Source organism: Helianthus annuus, chromosome 4 (genome assembly GCF_002127325.2).
Source record: "Helianthus annuus cultivar XRQ/B chromosome 4, HanXRQr2.0-SUNRISE, whole genome shotgun sequence".
NCBI classification, from domain to species: domain Eukaryota; kingdom Viridiplantae; phylum Streptophyta; class Magnoliopsida; order Asterales; family Asteraceae; genus Helianthus; species Helianthus annuus.
Genome location: NC_035436.2, coordinates 30291978 through 30319428, shown reverse-complemented (window position 1 = coordinate 30319428; position 27451 = coordinate 30291978). Strand labels below are relative to the sequence as shown.

Below are 27451 nucleotides of genomic sequence, written 5' to 3'. Positions count from 1 at the left end.
TGCATTTTCATGTAACAGTGTACTATCCCCACTAAACATGTTTTCTTGTCTAAATTTTGTCTAAAACAGATCAAACAAGGCATATTCAAAATATTTCAAGGACATTCATACATGTTCTTACCATATCCAAACACATTCAAGAAATTTCTTATGAACAATCAACCCCATTTATCAACAAACCAACCCCGAGATCATGCATAAAAACCCTCCAATCCTTCTCGTAACATCATCCGGATAACAAGCATCAATAACCATCATCATATAACATGTAAACAATTCAATCCGAGACATATTATATTTAATCAACCACAATCATGAATATCCTTTCTATCTAAACATTCCGAAACATAAACATGCTAACCGGTTATCCATTTCACACATTTTGATTCACACAAAACATGGCAAACAATCATCATCCATACACAAGAATCATAGTAACACATAATATATATTCATCCTAGTGACATTATTAACACATGAACATCTAGAAGAGAGCTCAAACCACTAACCGGTTATAGTGTACTCAAAGGGTGTGCAAGAAAGCAATGAGGTGGAGTCCCGGGTGATGAATTTGAGCCGATCCGAAAGTGTTCTTGCAGCCGGTTGTGGGGTTGTGCTAGGGTTTTAGTGAAGGAGAAATGAGGGGAGAGTAGGAGGGTGAGTGTGAGAGGTGTGTTGTAAAAATGATTAAGGGAGGGGAGGGTTGGTTTATATAACGTCACGAGTGGGCTTAGGGGTTTCCGGATTGGGTTCTCGGTCGCAAGGCCCTAACCGGCCCAACACTTGCTGTTCACTCGAGACCAAGCGGTCTCGAGTCGGGTCTCGGGTTGGTCGTGGTTTTGAGCTCCGGCTCGTCTCACATACACACTTATACATATATATAAATACATATATACGTACACTTTCTCAACAATGAACACGTAACGATAAATCACCGATTTTCATTTAATACTAATATATAAATATAAATACAAGTTGACCAATTACAGAAATGGTTGTCCGGGAAAACCCGAAGTGTCACATAGTGTTTAGCTAAATTATCTAATTAACTACTAGTAATCTAGATTTGGGGGTTTTGATTAATTCGAAAGAAACTAAAAAAACTAACTACAAGAAAAAATATCAGATTTATAAAACGTAACTTCCTCCAAACTTCAGGTTCTAGGTTTCACAAAATTCAGTTTACTCAGTTAATTGGCCATCACATAGACATGATGTTGGAAAGTTGGTTAATTTAAGATGATAATCAAAACTAGGTCCTTGTCATCAGATCTTTTATAATTTGATTAACCCTATTTACTAGTGTGAGTCAACCTACTCTATGTCACTCAAAAAGTTACTAGGTTTTGTCATCAACCGAACTAGTTGTAAAGCAAGAACTCAAAATGCAAGCAACTAGTTTAAAGAAACCAACACATCAATGTATTCATACAACTTTGTCAAGGTCAAAAATACATCCAAACCTGAGTATAAACTGAATAATGTAAAAACCTAACCGAACCGTCCGTCTGGAAGAAGCCACGAGAGAGCCTAGCCGCTCATGATTGTCTTCACAACATCGGTTGTCATCCCACGTTGATTGAACATCCTTGATTGGCTTGAGAGGTGAAAAGTAATATAAAAAATATGTCCCCTCTAATCTATGCGACGTCTGCGAATCAATCTGTAATCCCCCAAATTGCCGTCTTTTATGATGGTGATGAAGAAGTCCAACCAACCCAATATGTGTGGATTTATATTGTGATAAGAAAATATAATGTCCATCACAAGTCCATGATCTCGGCCCACTCCCTCTAGTCCACGTGAGTGTGTATAGCTTCAAAATCGTGGGCCCCTGGCTGCCGTGATGATTGATAATGTTGTTATCAATTTGTTGTTGACTTTTGTCCTTCACGTGCATATATCACCCCCAAAAAGTGATTGATGACAACTTTATATTTGATTTCCCAAAATAATAATAATAATAGTAATAATAATAATAATAATAATAATAATAATAATAATAATAATAATCCTAATGGCTGCCAACCATCATCCAAAAGATCTCATCAAAATTATGTGTCTAAACTTGATGGATTTTTTTCTTTTCATGTCTTGTATTAACCCGTGAAACTTGCTTTCAGTTTGTTTTCCTCCATTAAACATCTTTAGAGCACCTGTTACACACAAAACACCCATACACTATAAATATATAATACTTAGTAATTAATATACTCAACACGCTAAAAACCGACACGAACTAATATAAAATATGACTTCTTTTGACCCGGCATCAACAATCCTTAGCATGATCAACTGTTATAACCACACCATAACCCTTTGAGAGGTTGACCATTAAACAAATCCTTTACACTATTAATCCTCTGTTGACTTACCAAACATATCTTCAGACACAAATCAACATCATCATAATCTAAATATTACTGAGACAATAAATAATAAATAAAAATAAAACACAACAAAGATTCATAAAATTAAATTTATTCAGGACCTTAAAACTAAAAGTCCAATAATTACATGACATACTGAACAATATTAAAGTTCAAATCTAAGAATACAACAAGAATTAATAAACTTTAGTTTCCACTACATCGATTGCTGAACCTCTTGATGTATGTCCTTCAACATCGCTATAAACTGCACGTCTCTATCACCACACTCCATATTACTGAGAACACAAATAAGAATAAGAAACTAACCTAAAATGCAAACGTCTCTTTTTCATTTTTATTGCACATCTGAGTTTTCACGATATTGGACGAATCTATACTTCTTTAAAAGAAGAAAATCTTCCCGGCGCAAGAATAGGTGACTTTGGATTTAACGGAAATAAAAAAATGGCACATGTAACTTTAAAGTTGCATCTCTGCCATCAATAAAGGTAACACATGCAACTTTTCACGATGTTGCAACAATGATACTGCAGCATCGATATTGAAAGGTTGATGTGGGATGCGAATTTACATTGAAACAACGATGTTGGAACAATGATACAAGAACGATAACATGTAAACATTATCAACAAACATTCGAATAAAGAATGTAATGGGAAATTAGTTGATAAATCACAAGAAAGATGCATTTGAGAGAGAAAGATACGCTCACATATATGAGCGAGCGAGATTTGAATGTGAAATCAGATAATTGTATCTTATTTATAGGATAAAAATATATATGGTTTGAAATTTGAATTTCAAAATTACAGATATTAATTAGTAATTACTTATTTGATTTGAAAGCAATTGTGATGATGTTTTTTGGGAACTGATATGCAAAGTAGGAAAAAAAAAAGAACGTCAATTTTAAATTACCATCTTACATATTTTTTATTTCAAAATTTCAAAATTACTGATATTGTCAGTGATCTGATTTGAAAGCAATTGTCATGATGACTTTTCTAGTTTTTATTTTAACTTTAACAATTAACTAAGAGATAATAACCGTCAGTTTGAAATTCATATTTTGCATATTTTAAAAGTCCAAAGCTCAAGAAATTACTATTGATTTTTGATTAGATTTGCAACAAATAGTCAAAAAGTAATTTTTTATTTTTTAATTTAGCATTAAATTTCATCACGAAAATAATGTTGGAGGAACTCTTATCACATTGCAATATAACAATTAGGTAAAATGGTAATTTCATTTTAATTCTAGGAAAACCGTTGATGGTCAATATCAATGGATGTCAACACTAAAAAAGTGACCAGGGGCTATTTTATCCTATCAGTGGATACCGAACAGTTTTTTAAGCACTGACATTTGGTAAGTCAGTGGTCAACACGAAGATTGAAGAAACAGAGGTTATATTTCATCAGTAGATAAGTTTTAACAATCAACTGTTTCAACCAAAACAACGGTTGTAACAGGCTTTTAAACAAATGTTGTTGCTTAAACAGATGTTTCGCCTTATATATCAGTTGTCTAGACTCAAAACAAAACTTTGAACTTAAACAAATGATTCGCAATAAACAGAAATTAGGCCATAAACAGATTTTTGACCTTAAACAAAACTTTGAGCTAAAACAAACGTTTGCCCATAAACATCTGTTTGCAAAAAAAAAGACCAATTTCAAGAATACTATACCCAAACAATCAAAATGAGGAGCTTAATAATCATACAAGTATACTTTATTTTTATTTATTAGTATAAAAATGAAACAACTATTCAGTTTATATTAAAGATCAAATCAATGAAGGGATTTGATAAATAGTGTTACATATAAAGACTGTTGAGAGAGAAAAATACACTCACATATATGAGCGAGCGAGATTTGAATATGAAACTAGATAACTATATCTTATTTATAGGATAAAAATATATATAGTTTGAATTTTGAATTACAAAATTACTGATATTATTAGTAATTGCTGATTTGATTTGAAAGCAATTGTGATGATGTTTATTGGGAACTGATGTTTATTGGGAACTGAAAGGTAAGTAGTGTATATCTTTATATCCCCCCTTATTAAAGTAAATAAATATTAGTAATGATATGCAAAGTAGGGAAAAAAAGAGAACGTCAATTCTAAATTACCATCTTGCATAATTTTAATTTCAAAATTTCAAAATTGCTGATATTATTAGTGATCTGATTTGAAAGCAATTGTGATGATGACTTTTCTAATTTTTATTTTAACTTTAATTAAGAGATAATAACCGTCAGTTTGAAATTCATATTTTGCATATTTTAAAAGTCCAAAGCTCAAGAAATTACCATTAATTAGTGATTTGATTTGCAACAAATAGTCATCAAGTATTTTTTTTATTTTTTAATTTAACATTAAATTTCATCAGGAAAACAATATTGGAGGAACTCTTATCTCATTGGAATGTAACGATTAGGTAAAATGGTAATTTCATTTTAATTCTAGTTTTTATTTGATAATTTCAATATATCACTAATTAACACCATCAAGGCATCAATTATAAAAATGTGAGCAGGGGCTATTTTTTAGGAATACCGTTGATGGTCAATATCAATGGATGTCAAGAATAAAAAAGTGACCATTTGCTATTTTTTCCTATCAGTAGATACCGAACAGTTTTTTAAACGTCTGATATTTGGTAAGTCAGTGGTCAACACGAAGATTAAAGAAACAGAGGTTGTATTTCAGCAGTGGATAAGAATTAACAATCAACTGTTTCAACCAACACGGCGGTTGTAACAGGCTTTTAAACACATGTTGGGGCTAAAACAGATGTTTCACCTTATATATCAGTTGTATGGACTTAAACAAAAGTTTGAACTTAAACAAATGATTGCCAATAAACAGAAATTTAGCCATAAACAGATTTTTGGCCTTAAACAAATCTTCGAGCATAAACAAATGTTTGCACAAAAACATCGGTTTGCAAAAAAAGTCCAAATTCAAGAATACTATACCCAAACAATCAAAATCAGGAACTTAATAATCATCCAAGTATACTTTAATTTTATTTAGAGTGAATTGCAAGTTTTGTCCTTTATCTTTAGGTCATTTTGCAAGTTTTGTCCTTTATGTTTAAATTTGACGAGTTTTGTCCTTTATGTTTGAAAATCAAGCACGTTTTACCCTTTGGGGCAAAACGTGCTTGATTTTTAAGGACAAAACGTGCTTGATTTTTTAAACATAAAGGACAAAACGTGCTTGATTTTTAAACATAAAGGACAAAATGTGCTTGATTTTTAAGGCCCAAAGGGTAAAACGTGCTTGATTTTTAAACATAAAGGACAAAACTCGTCAAATTTAAACATAAAGGACAAAACTTGCAAAATGGCCTAAAGATAAAGGACAAAACTTGCAATTCACTCTTTTATTTATTAGTATAAAAATGAAACAACTGTTCAGTTTATATTACAGATCAAATCAATGTAGGGATTTGATAAATACTATTACATATAAACAATGTTGGGATATACACTGTTACATATAAACATTGTTGTGACTAAATTGTTACATATAAAACACTGAGGTGATAACATTTATCAACCAAACAGACTATAAAACTCTAATGTGAAAAACACTGTTACATATAAACACTGTTAACATAAACAATGGTCTGAGCATAAACAGATGATTGCTCATAAACAGAAGTTTGGCCATAAACAGATGTTTGCCCATAAACAGATGTTAAAGGCCAAACATCTGTTTAACACTTAACAGATGTTTAACTTGAAAACAGTGTTCAACCTAACATAGGTTTCCATTATCTATTAACCAAAATGCAAACAGATGTTAAACCACTGTTTGTTATTGTACTTTACAAAATTACATACAATTTAAAATATAAGAACAACACCAATAAATTTAGGAACCTAACAGCAAAAATTTAATGCTTTTAGCTTAAAATTTAGTGCTTTTAGCTTTAAACTCCATCAAAGTATATCTTCTACAATCGCCATGAACTCCATGGAAGTACTCAATGCATTTCCAGCAGGATTTATAGAAACCTGATCTCTCGTGAACAAACCAACATGCAGTATACGAAAACACTTCTTCAGTTGTGGAAGAGTAGCCCTGTCCTCATATACTTGATACTTAACTTTGTTCATAAAAAGCTGCGATAAAACAAACTTTATGCTTCTTTAAATACAAAGAAGGCAGGAAAGACCAAATACTTTAGCAGGAAGTACTGCAGCTTCTGTATCATCCTCATCCTCATCATCATCATCATCATCATCATCATCATCATCATCTGCAGCAGATCATTCACAATCATCATTTAGTCACAACTCATACAACAAAACTTCAGTAAAAATCAAAAACAAAAACACATACCATTATCAAGGGAAACCACAACTCTACCATCAAAGAAGGTAGCACATGCAACCTTTAACGATGTTGCACACAATTATATTGCAACATCGATATTGAAAGATTGATGTGTGATGGGAAGCTTCATTGAAACAACGATGTTGGAAAAATGATACTGGAACGAAGATTATATAAGAAGCAGTGGTTAGTTATAACAGTCCTTAGCACATGGAACTTTAACAGAGATTTGTCTACATCAGTGGATAGGCCTCATCAATATTTAAGTCCATCAGTCTTTAAAAGGAGTAGTGGTTAATTATAACAGTCATTAGCATGATCAACTGTTATAACCATCAGTCTTTATAATTGTATTACATCCTGTTGAAAAATAGAATTGATAAATTTAGGGAAACTGAGGTTGAAAGATGATACCCCAACGGTGGAGCATCTCATTCTACAGGTTCGATAAATTAAAGGTATTCTCATATAATGGTTCATGGCTGCTTCCAAAGAATCCGCACTTTGGACATCTGTTGTTCTTCAAACATCTATTATCTAAGAAGTTTGAAGTTTGAAGACAACAAATGTCCAAAGTGCCACTTCATTCACAACAGTAGAACAATCATCATCATCATCATCTGCAGCAGATCATTCACAATCATAACTTAGTCACAACTCATATAACAAAACTTCAGTAAAAATCAAAAACAAAAACACATACCATTATCAAGGGAAACCACAACTCTCCCATCAAAGAAGGTAGCACATACAACCTTTAACGATGTTGCAACAATTATATTGCAACATCGATATTGAAAGATTGATGTGTGATGGGAAGCTTCATTGAAACAACGATGTTGGAACAATGATACCGGAACGATGATTATATAAGGAGCAGTGGTTAGTTATAACAGTCCTTAGCACATGGAACTTTAATAGAGATTTGTCTACATCAGTGGATAGGCCTCATCAGTATTTAAGTCCATCAGTATTTAAGTCCATCAGTCTTTATAAGGAGCAATGGTTAATTATAACAGTCCTTAGCATGATCAGTTGTTATTACCATCAGTCTTTATAATTGTATTACATCCTGTTGAAAAATAGAATTGATAAATTTAGGGAAAGTGAGGTTGAAAGATGATAACCCAACGGTGGAGCATCTCATTCTACAGGTTCGATAAATTAAAGGTATTCTCATATAATGGTTCATGGCTGCTTCCAAAGAATCCGCACTTTGGAAATATGTTGTTCTTCAAACATCTATTATCTAAGAAGTTTGAAGTTTGAAGACAACAGATGTCCAAAGTGCCACTTCATTGGATCAATCGAGGAAGAATTATATGAGAATACCCTTAGTTTATCGAACCTGTAGAATGAAATGCTCCACTGTTGAGTTATCATCTTTCAACCTCACTTTCCCTAAACTTATTAATTCTATTTTTCAACAGGATGTAATACAATTATTACCTTAATTAAGATATCTTCAACTGCATCTTCTGATAAATCAACATTGATTTCACTCAAATGATCCCTTCAACTGCATCAAAAAATACAAAAAATAAAACTAATAAAACCATCCAATATTCCCGAGTACTCACCAATAATGTGATGATCAATATAAAATCAAACCGTAATAGCACAAATCATAAGGAAATACGAAAGAAACAAACCAAAAAACTTATTGCGCGATTAAAATTAAAAGGATATAATACGCAATATTCAGGTAATTAGAATGGCCATTTTTACCTTACTTGACAACAATAGCAAACAACATCAAACAATAATAGCAAACAACATCAAACAATAATGGCAAACAACATCAAACAATAATAGCAAACACCTGATGTTGAATCCACTGTAGATGCTGAACCACTGCTGTTACAAACAGATAATACCTCGAGAACTGGAAATGAAACTCTAATTTCAAAAAGAATAATCGCTGAACATACTCAAACATCAATAATCAACAGATGTTATACTCATATCATCACCATTAAGAAAAAAAACGCTTATTTCTGAACATATTCAAACATACCAGCTTATGGCAGAAATCTATCCGCAGCTAAGCTGATTTCAACTTTGATGACAATCGATGACAACAACCCTGGAACCATATGATTAGATTACGAGTAGAAATTAGGATTATTGTAAATAAGAGGAAATGATGAAAGTATTTCAACTAAAAAAAGAAGAACAAACCTTTTGATGAAGTAATCGATGAACAAAAGAAGATTTTATGGTGGCGTCTGCAAGAAGATTAAGGTTTGCAGGGTTTGTGAAATTTGAATTTAAATCGCCGGAATATAGAGAGAGAAGGAACCCTGGGCATTTGTAAAGAAAGAGGAGAAGTGAGAAGAGAGATTATATAAAGAAAAGGGCAGTGGTACTGTTGGGCGGGAAAAGAGAACTGAGGATGCCCTAATTAAGTGACACGTGGCCCAGATAACTTTCATTTATTATATATAATAGATTTTATATCATTTGCCCTTACACAAAGAAGCTTCTTCATATAAGCTAAAAAACCATCATCAAATAAGCTTCTTTAAATATATACTATATAATAAAAGAAACCAACTTTGGGACACTTGTCATTATTCTAGACAATCTTTAATTGTAAATAATTATTATTTAATTTAAATTATTAAATATTAATTAAATTAAATTAGTATAACTTAACTTCAAATCGTAGTCATTTATCCAAATTTTATTTTCAAATTAAAATTAATATGATGATTATCTTTAGTTATGAGAAATATTAATTTAATAACAAAAATTATCTCTTACTAATAATCAATAATCTATACCAAAAATTCATACTAATGAGCAAGTATAGATAATTAAACCATTAACTTTTGGGTACACTTTAAAATATTCATAGATTAAAATCTTTCTTTTCGTATTCAATATCAATACCCCAAAATCCATATCCATATACAAACAAAACATATTATCCTTTTCTTTTTGCCTTGCGTACTCTTTCTTATACACGAGTTGAGAAAAATAAATATAGTTAACATATGATGCAAATTATAATATATGATGCAAAATGATAATAATACTAACAACAACTGTTAGGCCCTAAAGTGTGAGACTGACGCATCAAATTAACACAACGGGCTATGGTTACGAACTGGGCTTTACCGGGTTAGTTTATATTAGGTTTTGGACCTTTATAGGTCACTTGGGCCAAGCTTTAGGCCATGTGGGCCAAGCAGGCCCAAGGGGAGCCCATGTAGGGAATTGGGCTTGTCTATTTATATAAACAAGTTTACAACTTGTTTTAGGGTTTGAACCTCCTAGTTACAGAATTTCCAGAAAAACAGAGAGTAGGAGGCGATTGGTAGTGGTGTAGGAACTTGTACCAGACGGTTTTGCTAGTTGATAGTAATAGAATCGTGTGCAAGTTTGAAAGTGATTCGGTATCGTGTTCTTCGTATTTTCTAATTTTTGTGTTTGTTCTTGAATCTCACTAAGTTTGGATTCCGCACAAACTTGGTGATTGTTTGATATCATTGAAAGATCCGGTTATACGGGACTTACAAGTGGTATCAGAGCCATTAGAACCTGTTTCTAGGCTCGGTTTGATATCAAAGATTCAAGATTTTCGTTGTTTTTGGTTCGGTGTTCTTCGCGTTCTTCATTGTGTTCATCAATTTTGTGTAAAAATTGTCATATTTTGCTATTTTGATCTTTTGAGGAGGTGTTTAATATTAAAAAAAAAAAACAGTTTTTGTTTGTTTTTTAAAGATTTCGAAAGTCAATATTTGATTACCAATCCAAAACTTTCGGAGATTTGTTAGTTTGATAATTTTGGTTAGATTGGGATTTCCGTATATTATTTTTAATTTACAACAGATCATCATCATTATCTCAATCTCCAAATTATTCACAGTTGTCATTTTGGTTTCGAGTCACCACAATATTCACGAGTCGCAACCTCTATTCATCATTCAAGGTATCGACTCACTGGTCTCGACTCCATATTCTTCAGATTTTACAAAAGCTTCAAAGGTCTCGACACCTTTTTCTTTGTCTCGAGTCATCATCATTTATCAACGATCTCGATACATCCTCCGATCATCATAGTTATTTCGCAACCTCGATTCCGACTCCATCATACCTCCGATCACCTTCATCAATTCCTGCAAGTCACAGACGTTTTCGAGTCGCAGCTTCTGGAGTCGCAACCGTGATCTCGATTCATCTTTCACCACTGTCTTGAGTCAGCTGTTTCGAGTCCATCGAACCATCACCGCCGGCAACCACCGTACCTCCGTTCACCGATCATTCGAACACCACCGAACATCTTCATCAATTCAAATAGAAATACCAGCTTTATCATAGTTCCGCCGCCGAACATCTTCAACCATCCTACCGAACATCACCGAACATCTTCAACCATCCTACCGAACATCACCGAACATCTTCAACCATCTTACCGCCGGCACACAATTGAAATACTTGGAGTCACCACGTATACCAGTCGCAACCATTGTTTCGACAACGGTTCCGAGTCCGAGTCGCAACCATCTCTCAACGGTTTCGAGTTACTAAGGTTTCGAGTGAAAGGAGATTTCGAGTCTGTGGTTTCAACAAATCAATTTCGAGTCGCAATCAATCATCTCTGTCATCTTCATAATAGCTCCAACCTTCATCATCACCGTTATCACTTCCGGCGACCACCTCAGTTCAACCTGCAACTCTCAAGTTTGAGTTCTCCGATCACTTCTTCACCGTTATCACCTCCGTTTTCCGTCTACCGTCATCATAATCATCTTCGTCTCCGATCGTCACTAACATCATCAACGGTCATCTTCATTATCATCGTTCTACCGGTCATCGTCCCTATAATTTCCTTGTTTGAGTCTTCCGGTTCCGAGTCGCAATCACATCACCATATTCCGAGTTGTTCATCATCATCATTTCCGGCGTCTGTTGACTGCCGTCATCATTGCGGCTGTAATTGAGATTAGGGTTCGGTTGGCATCGTTAAACGAAGAAGAAGATATACAGTTCTTTTAATAATATATTATATATTAGGGTTTTTTGTTTTTTTTAAATAATATAATAATCATTTGATCATCATTACTTAATCATTTGTTAATTATAATAATAATAATAATAATAATAATAATAATAATAATAATAATAATAATAAGTATTCTTTTATTATAAAAAAAATTAAAAATTATTATATTCTAAATAAAAAATTTATTTAAATATAAATAAAAAAATTAAAAAAATAAAATAAAATAAAATAAAAAAATAGGTGAGTTTGTTTGTGACAAGTTTTGACAGGCTTTTGAGGTGTGGTTTCGAAAGCGGGTTCGTTCTTTTGCGTGCAAAGTATTTGAATTGGCAAGTACACGGGTTCTTGTTTGGTTTTTGTTTTGGGGAGAAGAACAAAAGTATCAACCACGCTGAAATTATGGCATTCGTATTTCACAAACCTGTGGTTCAAGAAATGACTGTTGAAGATACACTTTCTGCTCTCTGTACTCCTGAGTGTAGACAAAGAGTTGAAGTTTATAGAATGCACAGCGCTGAGCTAATTCAAGATTATCAAGATCTAAAAAATAAAAACTTTACTTTATCAAAAAACGAAAAACTTTATAAAGAAAAAATTGAAGCTCAGCGAAAAGAAATTGTCAAACTCAAGGATGATGTAAGCGTGAAATCATCTCAACTCTTATATGTTCAGGAGAAACTGTGCGCTGTGACTAAGGAACTAGAAGATATGAGAGAGAGATATCAAATTAATGAGCTCAACATTAAGAAATTTGATTCTTCCAGTAAATTAGTCAAAAATTTGTGTGATCAACAGCTTGCGTACAAGGAAAAGAAAGGACGTGGTTTGGGTTATAATCAGACTCCTCCTCCCTACAATGATAATTATACTTATTTACCCATGACTAAGGAGGAGCTGATGAATGAAAGCAAAATGACTTACGGTCCTAAAATTGATAAGTCATCCATCAACAGCAGATCTGTTGATAAACGAGCGACTCCTCCAATAAATTTTGTTGCTAAGGGTACAATTGATTCTAACGTTTCTTCATCATGTGCAGATGAAGTACCTGAAGTGATGTGGGGCGATATGTTTGGGAATGAACCAGATGCAAATTCAGATTTTTCTAAAAACTCAATAAATGAAACAGTTTCTGAATCTGTTTTTGGACCAATTTTTTTTACGTCGTTATTTGGTTCTTTTTCAGTTGATAATAATTCTGATGTTTCTTGTTCAACAGCAACTGAAGCTAAACAAACAAATGAAAGTGAGAGTGAAGATCAACAATGTTCTGATTATTCTTCTGAAACTGTTTCTGTAAATGTCCCTGATAATGTATCCAGTGGGACCACTGAAACACACTCTAAAACGGATCAGGAGACTTCTTTCAAAAACAAAGCTGCCAGTGAACCATTCTTGAACACAAATGGTTCATGTGCTGATAACTCGTCTAATGATTCTGCTAAAGTTTCTTGTATCTCTTCGGACAAACCAGAACTCTCCGATTATGTCAAAGCTGATGACATGAAGGATGAAGAGAAGACAGACGTGAAAAAGGCTCCAAATGCGCAAGCTGAACAATATGAACCTTCGATTAGTGGTGAAAAGGTTCAGATAAAGCAACAAGAGCTAAAGCAAGCAGGTAAAGGACGTGGAAATAAGAAGCCTAAACATCACAAACGATCAGGCTCTCCACAATCCTCAACGGGCAGCAATAGTCCTCAAAAGGCCCGTGATGTGAAGAATGCCTTTGTTAAGCCAGTCAGTAATGGCAAATGTGAAAAATATGCATTTGACTGTGCTAACAAAGCTTTTGGAAAGACTGGTGAGATTTCTGAACATGACGTGCAGTCTACTCAAAACAAGAAAACTCAGAAAAAATCTCCACCACAGAAGGCCCCTGCAAACGACAAGTATAGGCATCCAAATTCATCGTCGTCTGCAAGAAATGTGCAACAAAATCAAGCACAGAAAGGACCGGTTCGTCCTTCAGGGCCTGCAAGAGCTACACATGCTGATCAGAATGCCTTCTACGTGAAGAGACAAACATGCTTCAATTGCGGCATTGCTGGTCACATTGCTCGAAACTGCACACATCGTCCCTATGTACCCTATTATATGCAAAATCAGAGGGTTACTCCAAAGGAAAACTACCATTCTAAGCCGATGAAGGTATTATCACCCAAGGCAATGAAGAATGTGATTCCCAAGGTTAAACCTTCTGATGGGGATTGGAACGCTGCTAAAAACAAACGCAAAGCTGTTCAGGAACAAAAATCTGTTTTCAAAACTCACAAACCTGAACAAGTTAAAGTTGCTCAACCGAAGGCAACAAACACGTTTGTTAGACCGAAACAGATTTGGAAACCCAAATCTAAAGCAGCAACGTCTCCAATCCTTGAGACAAAAGGGGACTTGTGTTTGAAAGAAGTGTCTTACTTTGATGCTTCAGGAAAACCCAGGACCACAATGGCCTGGGTACCCATGTCTTACTAATCTCCTTATTTTCAGGAACAACCAAGGAGGAGCTGTTGACGATCTCTGGAATGTTGATAGCGGTTGTTCCAGAGATAAAAACGGGTAACATTTCACTGTTGCAAAAAGTTCAAATTTTTTTTACAGATGATATGTTTCCTTTGGAGGAGATTAGAGAAGTAAGAAATGATCAGCAAAAGGTACCGTTTAAATTCAGTACTTTGATTTGATTTTGATTAGTCTTCAATCTGATGACAGAACGGTTAAACAAAAATATTTTTCTCTCTTTTTCTTAGTTTATTAACTTTGTATATAAAGTGTCCTTTCTCTAGTAAATGGTAAATTTGCGCAAAAATCCAAGATTTATGCACAAATTTAGGGGGAGAGAGAGACATATATAGAGTTTAGGGGTAGAAAACTCAGAAAAGAAAAATACAAAAAAAATTTGAAAAACTAAAAAGCCAAAAAGATAAATTGAATGATATGGGAAGTGAAATAAATGTTCGTGTTAAAGGGTTTTGACTAACACATGTAAGGTTCCATAGCTGAAAAGACTAGGATCTACTGCGATATGTCGATAGGCTTGACGCTCAACATGATAAAAGATACTAAGTGATATAAACACAACGAACTATGTACCATGTGGGTAACATACCAACGGCGTATGATTTTATGGTCTTAAATCTCACGTTGATAGATAGCCAACATCTGAGGTTTCGGGTCTTTATATTGTTGAATCATCCAGGGATATCTTGGTTGTCTTTCTGCTCAGAACTAAAATTGTACATGACCCCAGGAAAGAAACTCACTTGGAATTAGCTCATATCTATTTGAATGTCTGTATGTTGTCCCCATACACACAATTTTGATCTGATTCTGAAATCTTCTCTGAAAAAAGTCGTGTACCTCCTCTGCTGCATCCAGATACATGCTGACCTGGAGGTGCTAGGCAACGACAGCTTCTGCTGCATCCAGATACATGCTGACCTAGCTGTACGTTGTCGCGCTGTAGATCTAAACACCCGAAAGAGGCCCTCTAGTGCCCAAAAGAAACCCCAAGAAACCTATATCAAATTGAGAAAAACTCATTTGATCTGTATATTATATCATCTCTGCAAAAGATCTATTCTGTTCTCTTCTCAATCTATTCCCAGTTAAGATTTCAGAAATCTGGATTGGACTTGTGAAATATGTGGTAGGGAAGATACTTGCATGATAGAGTGTGCTGTTTATAGTTCCAGGATTTGATTAGTATTTATTTGGGTGTTCATTGTTAAGAAATCAAAACATATTATATGCAGACCTAGACACAGTCATGATATCTTAAAGGATCACATCAGTATACTCACCTGCTACGATGAATCGTTGTGCTTACCTTGATCGCAGGGGTATGCTTTGGAATGGGACACACGGGTATAATAGTATAATATTACCTTAAACATATCACGAAGTTGAAAATTGAAAGTTGAGCGTTAAAGTTTAAGTGGACAAACATATTGGCAATTGCATAGACCAGTTTGATTAGGCTCGTACTGAAAAGTGTTTCTTAGTTTGCCTTAGAACGAATTTTGATCCCATTGCAATTGTAATTGTATATTATGGTAGCTGTTTATATTTGAGTTTTTATTTGCTTTTAGTTTTTAAATTAAAAAAAATCAAAAATCCAAAAACAGAGTGCTTATTTGTTTTTCTTAAAATTAAAAATATAACCGTTCTTGAAGATTTGACTGATCATCAAAGGTTAAAAGAATTTAAATTGTGAAATTTCATGTACCTAGTGTTCATGTGGTACTTTCCCTGTTGCATAAGAAATGTTTGCTTATGAGTTTGTGAGCATGTGCAGAACTTGATTTTAATCAAGGACAGGGGTTGATGAAGAATGAGATGCTGTTAGTTGCTGAAGAAGTCTGAAGCAACACAACAACAAGATGTACCTGAGTTAGAAGAACCGGATATGAGATGTCGTCTGACAGTGAAAGTACATTCGAAGAAGTACCATGAACCTGCTTGAAAGACAAAGATTGCAGAAGAAATGAGCTGTTGAGAATCCTCCTCTCACATTCTTTTTGACAAAGATTTTCAAGCAAAGCTGATCGAGATCCTGATATCAAGCTAACCACAAGAGCTGAAGAAAGAGACCCAGAGCTAAGAGTTCAGAAGTCAAGAACTTCCACAACATCTACAGCATAGCGACGACCATAGATTTCGTTGAAGACGTTGCTGAATTCAAGTTATGAAGACAATTTGATGGCATCAGTCTAGGGGGAGATTGTTAGGCCCTAAAGTGTGAGACTGACGCATCAAATTAACACAACAGGCTATGGTTACGAACTGGGCTTTACCGGGTTAGTTTATATTAGGTTTTGGACCTTTATAGGTTACTTGGGCCAAGCTTTAGGCCATGTGGGCCAAGCAGGCCCAAGGGGAGCCCATGTAGGGAATTGGGCTTGTCTATGTATATAAACAAGTTTACAACTTGTTTTAGGGTTTGAACCTCCTAGTTACAGAATTTCCAGAAAAACAGAGAGTGGGAGGCGATTGGTAGTGGTGTAGGAACTTGTAACAGACGGTTTTGCTAGTTGATAGTAATAGAATCGTGTGCAAGTTTGAAAGTGATTCAGTATCGTGTTCTTCGTATTTTCTGATTTTTGTGTTTGTTCTTGAATCTCACCAAGTTTGGATTCCGCACAAACTTGGTGATTGTTTGATATCATTGAAAGATCCGGTTATATGGGACTTACAACAACAATATTAATAAAAGTATTTTATGTGGTTTGGTAGATAATTTATGAGAACACATTTATCACACTTCATGATAGCCTTAGGTTATAAGCCAATTATCTTTTATGTAGTTTTATTTGTGTAACATCATGATGTTAGAACTACATATTACTAATAACACATTTACAACAGAGGTAATAATAATAAAATCATGAATGAATTATTTATTGTTAATGTTATTATTGTTAAGTATGAGAAATTATATTAAATAACTTATTAATCAACCCAAAAATTTTAATTAGTATTAACCTAATTTAAAAAATAATAAAAAATCCATTTTGATTTAGAATGATTTTTTTAACAATAGATAAACTCGTGTAGTACACAAGATTTTTAAAGATATAACATTTTTTTATTATTTGTTATATAAAATTAAATTTATTCAACCCGTACAATACACATAGTTTTTTTTTAAATATAACTTTTTTTATTATTTAGTATATAAAATTACATTTTTTCACCTGTGAATACACAAGGTTTTTTTTTTAAATATAACTTTTTATTGTTTGGTATATAAAATTACTTTTATTAAACCTGCAAAATACACGAGGTTCTTACATATATAATTTTTTATTATTTAATATATAAAATTATATTTACTCAACACGAGTAATAAATTACATTTATTACGTCCGTGTAATACACGGGGTTCTAACCTAGTTAGTTTATATAAACTAATAAGCATAAGCTTAAAAAGCTAAACCAAATACCAAATTAAACTTATTTTGTAAAAAAAGCTAAAAAAAACTATAAGCTTTGTCAAAAAAGCTAGGACAAACACCCCCTAAGTCTCAAATCTCTGTCTACACCAACTAAACTAGTTTAATACCCGTCCGTTGGACGGGTTACGCTAAGGTAACAGACAAAGACAATGTATATTCATGGTTTTTCGGTTTGCTTCTCCTTTTCCTCTTTTCCATCTCCTATTTGAAAATAGTACAACAATCGAACTTTTTTTTTTAATTTTAAAACCAGTGAAACATATTTTGCAAAAACATTATCCAAACACTACAAAAATGACATATTAAATTTTAAGAAGCCAAAAACTTAAAAGCAGGTCAAAATAAAAATTACAAACGCACACATTAAGTGAACACAAAACTAAAGTGGGGATGAGCGAATACCGATGTCGTCCCGATCCCGGCCCGACACCGATAATCCCTATCCGAAATTTCATGAATACATGATACCAAAACAGAAACATGTCGGTTCGGTTAGATATCAGTATTTTGAGGGAAAAAGTCGGTATTTTACCGGTACAACACCATACCGATAACACGAAAAAACCAAAATGTGGATACCATTTCCAATACCGAAACATGTCAGGATCAGAATTATCGATATCAGGATCGGGATGACGTCAATATTTTATACCATTTGTTCATGGCCCGTCTAAAGAATATTATAAACAAAAATAACAATTTTAATTTATATACAAAAAATAGTATTTACCCTTATGGATAAACATCAACCTCACCATTTATAACCTACCCACCGTTTGGTTTTCTCCATGCACCTCAACAGTCAACAGGCTATTATAACAGCCACCCACTACTTCCTTTTCTCGATACACATCAAGTCCCCCTCAATCCATCAGATCAAAACACAGAGAGAGAGAGAGAGAGGGGGAGAGAAGAAACACAGACACTACGACACAGAGAAGTCGGTGAACTTCCGATCGGCGAGACCACTCCGGCAAGTGCACATCTTCAACTGCTAAATCGCGGAAAGCTGCAAAGGTCAGATTCGTATATGGCATAATTAGGGTTTCGTGGTTGGGTTGTGATCAGAAAAAACAATAAAACAATGGACCTTCATTTACTTTTGTTTTGTGTTGATCTGGGTTCTTCAATACACAAAGAGAAACCTGTTTGTTGGGGTTTCTTTCTTTTTTTATTTTTATGCTTATTATTACTATTATTTTTTGGATGTAAATCTGCGATTAAAGTCTGAAAAAGTGTTAGTACGATTCATAGATTTGATATTTGTTCCTGTTGTACGCCTTTCTGAGCATACTTAACTTTCAAAATCGTTTATATCTTGTGTTTTTACATGAAGAATGTTAGATGTAACATATGGACTACTATTTGTGAGGCCAAGGTTTATGTGATGAAAGAACATGAACTATTCTGTTGATTTTGATTATATTGAACTTATGACTAATTATAAATAGTTGTTTAATTTTTAACTAAATACATGTTAATAATTTCCTGTTGATACATTATATATGAGTGTTCTAATACTTCTGGGCTTATTCAATAGTTGAACGTGCTTCTTTTGACATCGGTGTATAGTTAGTAAGATTGTTTTTTTTCAGGTGCATAAATGTGTTTTAACTGTGTCTACATGGTTAAGTATTATGCCTCTGTGTCTACTTTACTTTCATCTTTGTTTTTTAATGTTGTTTAACAACACACCTTGTTGAGGGGTTTGAAGCCGATAACACACCTTCACAAGATTTTGGACAAAGGCTGTTGTTTAACTTATTCTAAACCCACAAAGGTTTTTGATGCGTGTGTAGTGTAATATATTTTTAGATGTTTATTTAAGCCCTTTTTACACTTTTAGCCAAGTTTTAAATTTATAAAACACGATATTCACTAACACTAAACACACATATGGGCAAGTGCACCCATCGTGGACGTAGTATAGTGTTGGTAAGATACCGAGGTCGTCCAAGGACACAAGAGCTTTTAATACCGGTTTATCCTCAACGTCTAATCAAATCAAAAAGTTAGAAAAATGTTTTAAACTAAGAAAAATAAAAACTAACTAAATGCTGAAAAATAAAATAAAATAAAAACAGATAGACAAGATGAATCACTTGGATCCGACACGTGTATTAGTATAACCTTTGATTATTTTCGCACTTTTGCACTTGTTTAAGAGATTATCTTAGTTATTGTAGTAGGCCCCTCTTTTGAAGGCGACGTTACCCTCAACCCAGTAGTTTGAGTCAGCAAGGATACAATCCTAAAGGGTCGGATTATTGAAAGATAATGAATTAAGTTATTAATGCAAATTATGGTAGGCCCCGCTTTTGGCGGTGACGTTACCCTCGGCTAAGTAGTCTGAGTCAGCAGGGATACAGTCCTAAATAGCCGGGTTATAGTATTAATAGTAGTTAGCTTATGAGGGGGTCAAAGAGTTTGGATCCCCGCCATCCAATACCTATGGGCATTGAAGGAGATCCTACTAAATTTGACCCAGGTCCCAAGCAGGACCTCTAAACGCTGAACAAGGGCAAGACCCTTACCAAACCGTTCCCTTAACCCCCGACCAGGTAGCCAACATACCTCCATATAGACCGTGGAGATATGAATGGTGAAAATCTTTTATTTTATATAGACAGTAAAATAACGCCAAGACACCACGGACAAACGATAAGGAAAGATCACCTTCAACATAAGTAACTAGTTATTAAAGTCATTAATACAAAACCAAATAAAAAGTGCAAAAGATTAAAAATAAAAAGTATTATACTAAACACTTGTCTTCACCAAGTGATGTAAGAGACTTAGGCAACCATGGCCTTGATTGTCAAGAACTCTTACGATCAATCTTGGATCCCGAGACGACTCACACACTCTACGATGGACAATGGATGATGGTGGTGGATGATGGTGTTATGGTGGTGGTGGGTGGTGGATGAAGTGTGAGAGAGGTGGTGTGCCAAGGGATGAGAGAGAATGAAACCAAGCTCCTCTATTTATAGGCTGAACAGAACGCTGGACACGGCCCCGTGTCCGCTGGACACGGCCCCGTGCCCGTCTGACATTCTCTCTCTTCATTAATTGTAATTGCGAATTACAATTAATGCGCCTGCTGTACTTTCAACACGCCCCCGTGCCCGCTGGGCACGGCCCCGTGGTGAGCAATGGAAGCTTCTACTGGTTTGTCTTTTCTGCTGCTTCCTGGGCACGCCCCCGTGTTCACTGGACACGGGGCGTGTTCAGACTCTGTTCTCTTCTCTTTGTCTTGGGAGGTGCCGTTGAGGGTCCGGGCAGTTTACTTTTGTTCCTTTTCTTGTATTTATGGTAGAATTAGTGGTCTTTTTGCTTCTTTTGTGATTTTGAGCTCATTTCATCCTGAAAATACAAAAGGAAGACAAAAACACTCTTTTTCCAACATTAGTACTTAAAAAAGGGTTAGTTTTATGCCTTAATTGATGTGTTTTATATGTTGCATTTTACACACATCAAATACCCCCACACTTGAACTTTTGCTTGTCCTCAAGCAAAACTCTTTTAATGTGGCTTACACTCCCAAATGGAATAGGTAGAAGAGAAGTTTTTTTAACTTGTCCTAGAGTGTCGGGAATCCAAGGTTTGTATAGGTTCTATTTTTATTTTATTTACAATCTTATTCGTCATGGTTTATTTTGAACTTTTCATAAGATAAACTACTTATTTGGGCGTAGCATGCCTTATTAAAATTCCATTTATATACAAGTTCACATACCTTACGGGAGATCACTCAATCACTCGGCCGAAGGTGTATATTTAAGTGAATCGCTCGAGAGCGGCACGGATTTACATTCTCCATATGCTTGCCAAGCGATCAATCCTCCTCCTTTTTAACTTTTTACCTTTGTAAATATCAAGAGGTCTTTTGGGGTGAAGGCTTGGGTTTAAAGGTGGGTGGTTGGTTAGTGGTTAGTAAAAAGGGCGAAAATCGTAACAAGTGTCGGTTTTCGTAAAATACCTTATTTTTGGTGACATTTATTTTTGAAGTATTTCTCCAAACAAGCTTTTTGTAGCTTATGTTTGTTTTTGACTTCATTTCTCTCTTTTTTTTTTTTTTTTTTTTCGTCACGTAAAGGGTATGTTTATGAAAAACCGAGTTTGTTACTAAAATAAAGGTGAAAAAAATGAAAAAGGTTTTTGGTGGGTAAAAAAAAAAAAATTGTTTTGGGGGTAATGAAATGAAAGGTTTAGGCTCAAAGGGGTTTTCTAGGGGGATTTTGGGTAGGTAAAAAAATGAAAAATAATGGTTTTGAAAGAAAAATAGTTAGTCCTAATGCCTCCATCATTTACTTACTTGGGTTTAAGTTGGTAAGGACCGGGAATGTATCGTCGTGGCAAGTTCTAGATTTGTAAAGACCGAGCGGCTATTCACACAAGAAACGAAAAATGAGCATTTAATCTAAATATGTGTATTTTTATGCTCAATAAAGGCTCAAAACTCACTTTTTGTGGGAATGGGTTTTTAATGTGACCAAGCATATATAATCGAATTTTAGCTAGACTTGTTATACCGTTTCATAATTTTCTTATGTTAGTTCTTTTTATCACGACGCTATCGGTTGTAAGTTTGTAAAAATATAACCCTTTTATAACTTGTTATTCCCAACTTAAACTAAGACAAGTAAATAAAATAAAAAAAATGAAAAAGTTTTTGAAAAAATTTGGGGTGTTTAGCGGTTCCAATAGAGTTTTGTGTAAGGCTTGTTTTAGGATTTTGCAAAAATTCCAAGGTTTTAGCATCCCCCCACACTTAAATTACACATTGTCCTCAATGTGTCCAAAAATAAAGTTTTTGGTTGATTAGAATATGTAAAAGTGTGTTTAAAAACAAAGATTCGTGTTACTGGCGTTCTGGACACGGCCCCGTGTCCATTGGACAGGGCCCCGTGGCGAACTGCCAGTAACGAAAAACTTACAGAGGGTGAACACGGGGGCGTGTTGGGTGAACACGGCCACGTGTCCGGCAAAAATCTGCAGGTCAGTAGCCAAACAGCAGAACTGGGAGATGGACACGGGGGCGTGTCGGCTGGACACGTCCCCGTGTGGACAGTCTGTTAGCCAGAAAAATAGGGTTTTCTCCCGGTTTCTTCCTCCTAGGGCTGCGAGTGCTAATGTTTAGCATTCTAACTCTTGCATTGCACCTGTTCAAGCATTCAATACCATCCAACCAAGCACAAACCATCCTAATCTTACCATAGTCAAATATTATCCAAACATAAAGTAAAAACAAAATAAAGATAAAAAGTAGTTAAGGAAAGTAAATTGTCTTGACAAATGGCACGCAGGCCATGAATTGTTCGATGGAAAAGAAGGGTAATCAAACCTGTGGGCTCATCACCAGCTAGCCCCTTGCTCCTCCCAGCCTCCTACTCCATATCTTCATCACTGTCTTCACCTCCGCCTCCCTGCCTCGCCATGTACTCCCGGATGCTACCGATATCATCTTGTATATCGTTGACGCTGCGTTCGATAGCTCCTACCCGGAGGTGTGTGTTGTTGGCGAGGTTGTAGGTGTTCCTGGTGCACATGAGGTTTTCCTGCAAAAGATCATGTAAACTTTGGAAATTAGGAAAACCGCCTCCTTGAGAGGAGGATTGACCCGGATCGCCTTGGGGAGGGTATTGGTACTGTGGAGGTGGTGCATGAAGAACTAGAGCCTCTTGCGGGTTCCATGCGTAGCCTTGTGTCCTCTGAAAGCTCACCGTCCCGTCCTCCGCTTCATAGAGCAAGTTCATGGCCCGGCAGATATGGTAATCAACCCGTCCCGACCATGGACTCCTTTCGAAGGACTTCGGGATGTTCGTGAAGTGCTTGAAAAGACGGTACACCCATCCCCCGAAGAAGATTGGTGTAGGAGCAGAGGCAAGGCGGTTCAAGTGCATGTTCCGCAGTAGGAGGTAAGGAACATCGAGAGGCTTCCGGTTGTGGATGCAGTGAAGGACAACCAAATCTCTAACCCCAACAACGCCACTACTGTCATGGCGTTGGTTCAGCGAGTACGTGAGGAGCCTGTGGATGTAGCGATATAACGGGTCTCTCAGTTTGGTACTCTTTGTGCTGCTTGAGTTGTAGATCCCATCACCGATTTGAGCCCATGCGGCTTGGCGTTCAGTTGCGTCCAAGTCTCGCAATCCCCCGGTATTCTCTTCATTCCCCGCTTCTTCGTCTTTGTACAGCCCAATGATTGATCCGAACTGCGCCATGGAGGTTCTATAGGTCGTACCCCCACATCGAAACTCGACCGCCTCGTGATCAAACGGTTCGCGTCTCGAGTTGAAGATGAACGTGCTATAGAACTCCAATGTGCATTGATGGACCGACCGAAGTCGGGTAGTCAATGCGACGTGCAGTGGACCCGTCACTATGTTGTTGAAGCGGTCCAGTTGGTTTACCATTGTCAGAAGATCGGTACATGCCCGCCTTGGATACTCTTCGGGCCTTGTTTGTAGGACCTCGTAGCGAGCCCTGGCGTCAAGTTCGCTGGCATTGAACCGTGTGAATTTGGACATCTGAAAAGAATACAGCAAAAGTTAGTGCGAAACATGGAAATTCAGGTTGAAAACTGCAAACAGTGGGCTGGACACGGCCCCGTGTTCAGCGGACACGGCCCCGTGTTCAGGCGTCTGTAACACCTAATTTTCATTTTTTCGTCCCGGTTTCGAAAACCTGAAAATTTTTAGCCTAATAGCAGCGGTTTCCCCCGAAAATGAAACCCTAAGTGTCATTTTTTCCAAAATCAAACCATTTACCCTTTCAATTTTGTGTTTTTCGGTTCAAGAACAAGGGTTTGTGTTTTTAGTTGGAAATCGGACAAATCTATCAACAATACATGTCTATTTACTTCCTACTACTCTACTCTAAACTACTACTAACAATTTTCATCAAAAATTTTGAGTTCGATCCGGATGAACATGAAGAACCCTAGATTTCCCCCAATTTTTGATGTTTTAACTACATGCAAGTAACTAATCTAACTACTAAGAAGGATAGAATCATACCTTGACGTTGTTAGGTTCGGTGGTAACGTTCGAAATCTGCAGAAAATCGCCTCTAACCAGAGAGTTTTCGGCGAAACAGGGCGTGTGGAATGGTGTAACTGATAGAAAAAGAGGGTTTTATCCCGACAGTCGCCTCGACACGGCCCCGTGTCCAGCGGACACGGCCCCGTGCCGGGTGAAATTTTTGAAAATTATATTTTTTTTTTATTTTTTTTTTACGTGTTCGTGTGCATGCCCCTTATCTCCGAATAATGGTTAGATGATTTTACCGGTTTCGAATGTATACTTACCTGTAACATGTCGGGTATGAGTTTATTCGTTGACCGTTTGAAGTGCGATTTCCTCTTCCTCATCCTCAATGGATCCTCTGTAGAGTTTCAGCCGTTGGCCATTGACTTTAAATGGTGTCCCATTTCGAGTTTTAATTTCTACTGCACCGTGTGGAAAAACATGGGTGACTGAAAAAGGTCCCGACCACCTAGATTTTAACTTACCAGGAAACAATCGAAGTCGCGAATTGAACAATAGAACTTGGTCTCCAACCCGAAATTCATTAGATTTAATATATTTATCATGCAAATTTTTCATTCTTTCTTTATAAATTTCGGAGTTAGAATATGCATAATTCCTAAGTTCTTCTAATTCGTTTATTTGACAAAATCGATTCTTACCGGCAACTTCTAAGTCTAAGTTTACGTTTTTTATTGCCCAGTAGGCTTTGTGAGCGATTTCTACTGGCAAGTGACAACTTTTTCCATAGACGAGTTTATATGGGGTTGTGCCTATAGTGGTTTTATAAGCGGTTCGAAAAGCCCATAAAGCGTCGTCTAGTTTGTCAGCCCATTCTTTTTTATTTATCCCTACGGTTTTCTCAAGTATTCGTTTTAAACCTCGATTAGTCACTTCGGCTTGCCCATTTGTTTGAGGATGATATGCTGTTGAGACCCGGTGATAGACCCCATACCTTGTTAATATTTTTTCGAGTTGATGATTGCAAAAATGGGTACCTCTATCACTTATTAATGCTTTTGGTGTCCCGAAACGAGAGAACAATTTTTTTAGGAATTTTACCACTACTCTTCCATCATTTGTTGGAAGAGCCTCGGCCTCTGCCCATTTAGACAAGTAATCGACTGCCACAAGTATATATTTGTTTCCTTTTGAAGGTGGGAAAGGTCCCATGAAATCGAGTCCCCACACATCAAAGATTTCACAAACGAGAATGCCATTTTGAGGCATTTCGTTTTTGGAAGAAATATTACCTGACCTTTGGCAGGCATCACATGTCTTTACAAGGTTTTGTGCATCCTTGTAAATGGTTGGCCAGTAGAATCCCGAATCAAATACCTTTCTTGCGGTACTTGCGGCACCATGATGTCCTCCGTATGGACCTTCATGACAATGACGGAGTATTCTTCGTGCTTCATTACCATGGACACACCTTCGGATGAGTTGATCGGCACACATTTTGAAAAGATAGGGGTCTTCCCAAAAGTAATGCTTTACATCAGCAAAGAATTTTTTCCTTTGATGATGTGGCCATCCTTTGGTGACTATACCGCTGGCTAAGAAATTAGCGTATTCGGCATACCATGGTTCTTGTCTGCTTTCCATCATTTCCAGGGACTCCGTGGGAAATTTTTCGTTGATTTGCTCGTCCCTGGTTGTCTCCAAAGCTGGGTCTTCTAAGCGTGAGAGGTGATCTGCAGCAGTGTTTTCTGCTCCTCTTTTGTCCTTGATTTCAATGTCGAATTCTTGGAGGAGTAGAATCCACCTTATCAAACGGGGTTTTGCGTCTTGCTTCTTGAAGAGGTACCTGATGGCTGCATGGTCTGTATAAACTATTGTTTTAGAAAGAACAAGATAAGAACGAAATTTATCAAAAGCAAACACCACCGCTAGTAACTCTTTTTCTGTAGTTGTATAATTTTCTTGTGCATCATTTAGAGTTTTACTAGCATAATAAATTGGGTGGAAATGTTTTTCTTTTCTTTGTCCCAATACTGCTCCAACAGCAAAGTCGCTTGCATCGCACATGATTTCGAAAGGAAATTTCCAATCTGGTGCTATCATGATAGGTGCATTGACTAGCATTTCCTTGAGGGTTAGAAATGCTTGATTGCATTCCTTGTCAAAGATGAAGGGTGCATCTTTTTCAAGCAATTTTGTTAGAGGTCTTGAAATTTTCGAAAAGTCCTTGATAAACCTTCTATAGAATCCGGCATGCCCTAGGAAACTTCTGATTGCTCGCACGGAGGATGGAGGAGGTAATCGAGATATAGTCTCAATTTTTGCTCGATCAACTTCCATTCCTTCGCTTGAGATTTTATGTCCGAGTACTATTCCCTCTGTTACCATGAAATGGCATTTTTCCCAGTTAAGGGCGAGGTTAGTTTCCTCACATCGGGATAGCATTCGTTCAAGATTATCGAGGCATTGATCATATGAGTCTCCAAAGATGGAAAAGTCATCCATGAAGACTTCCATGGTTTTTTCAATCATATCATGGGAAAATGGCGACCATACAACGTTGGAATGTTGCAGGCGCATTACATAGACCGAATGGCATGCGTCGATATGCAAAAGTTCCGTAGGGGTATGTGAAAGTTGTTTTCTCTTGGTCTCTGGTGCTATCGGTATTTGGAAGTAACCTGAAAAACCATCTAAGAAAACAATAAAATTTATGACCGGATAATCTTTCTAAACAG

The 27451-nt window shown here is 35.9% G+C and overlaps 1 long non-coding RNA gene across 1 annotated transcript; it reads right to left on the bottom strand.

The window, feature by feature from the left end:
• Nucleotides 1-7797: 7797 nt before the first annotated feature.
• LOC118491385 lies at nucleotides 7798-8837 on the bottom strand. Its single transcript, XR_004891548.1, has 3 exons — nucleotides 8771-8837; nucleotides 8203-8272; nucleotides 7798-7825 (listed from the first exon to the last, which is right to left on the bottom strand). It is a non-coding gene; the product is annotated as an uncharacterized LOC118491385 (long non-coding RNA).
• Between the last annotated feature and the right edge of the window lie 18614 nt (nucleotides 8838-27451).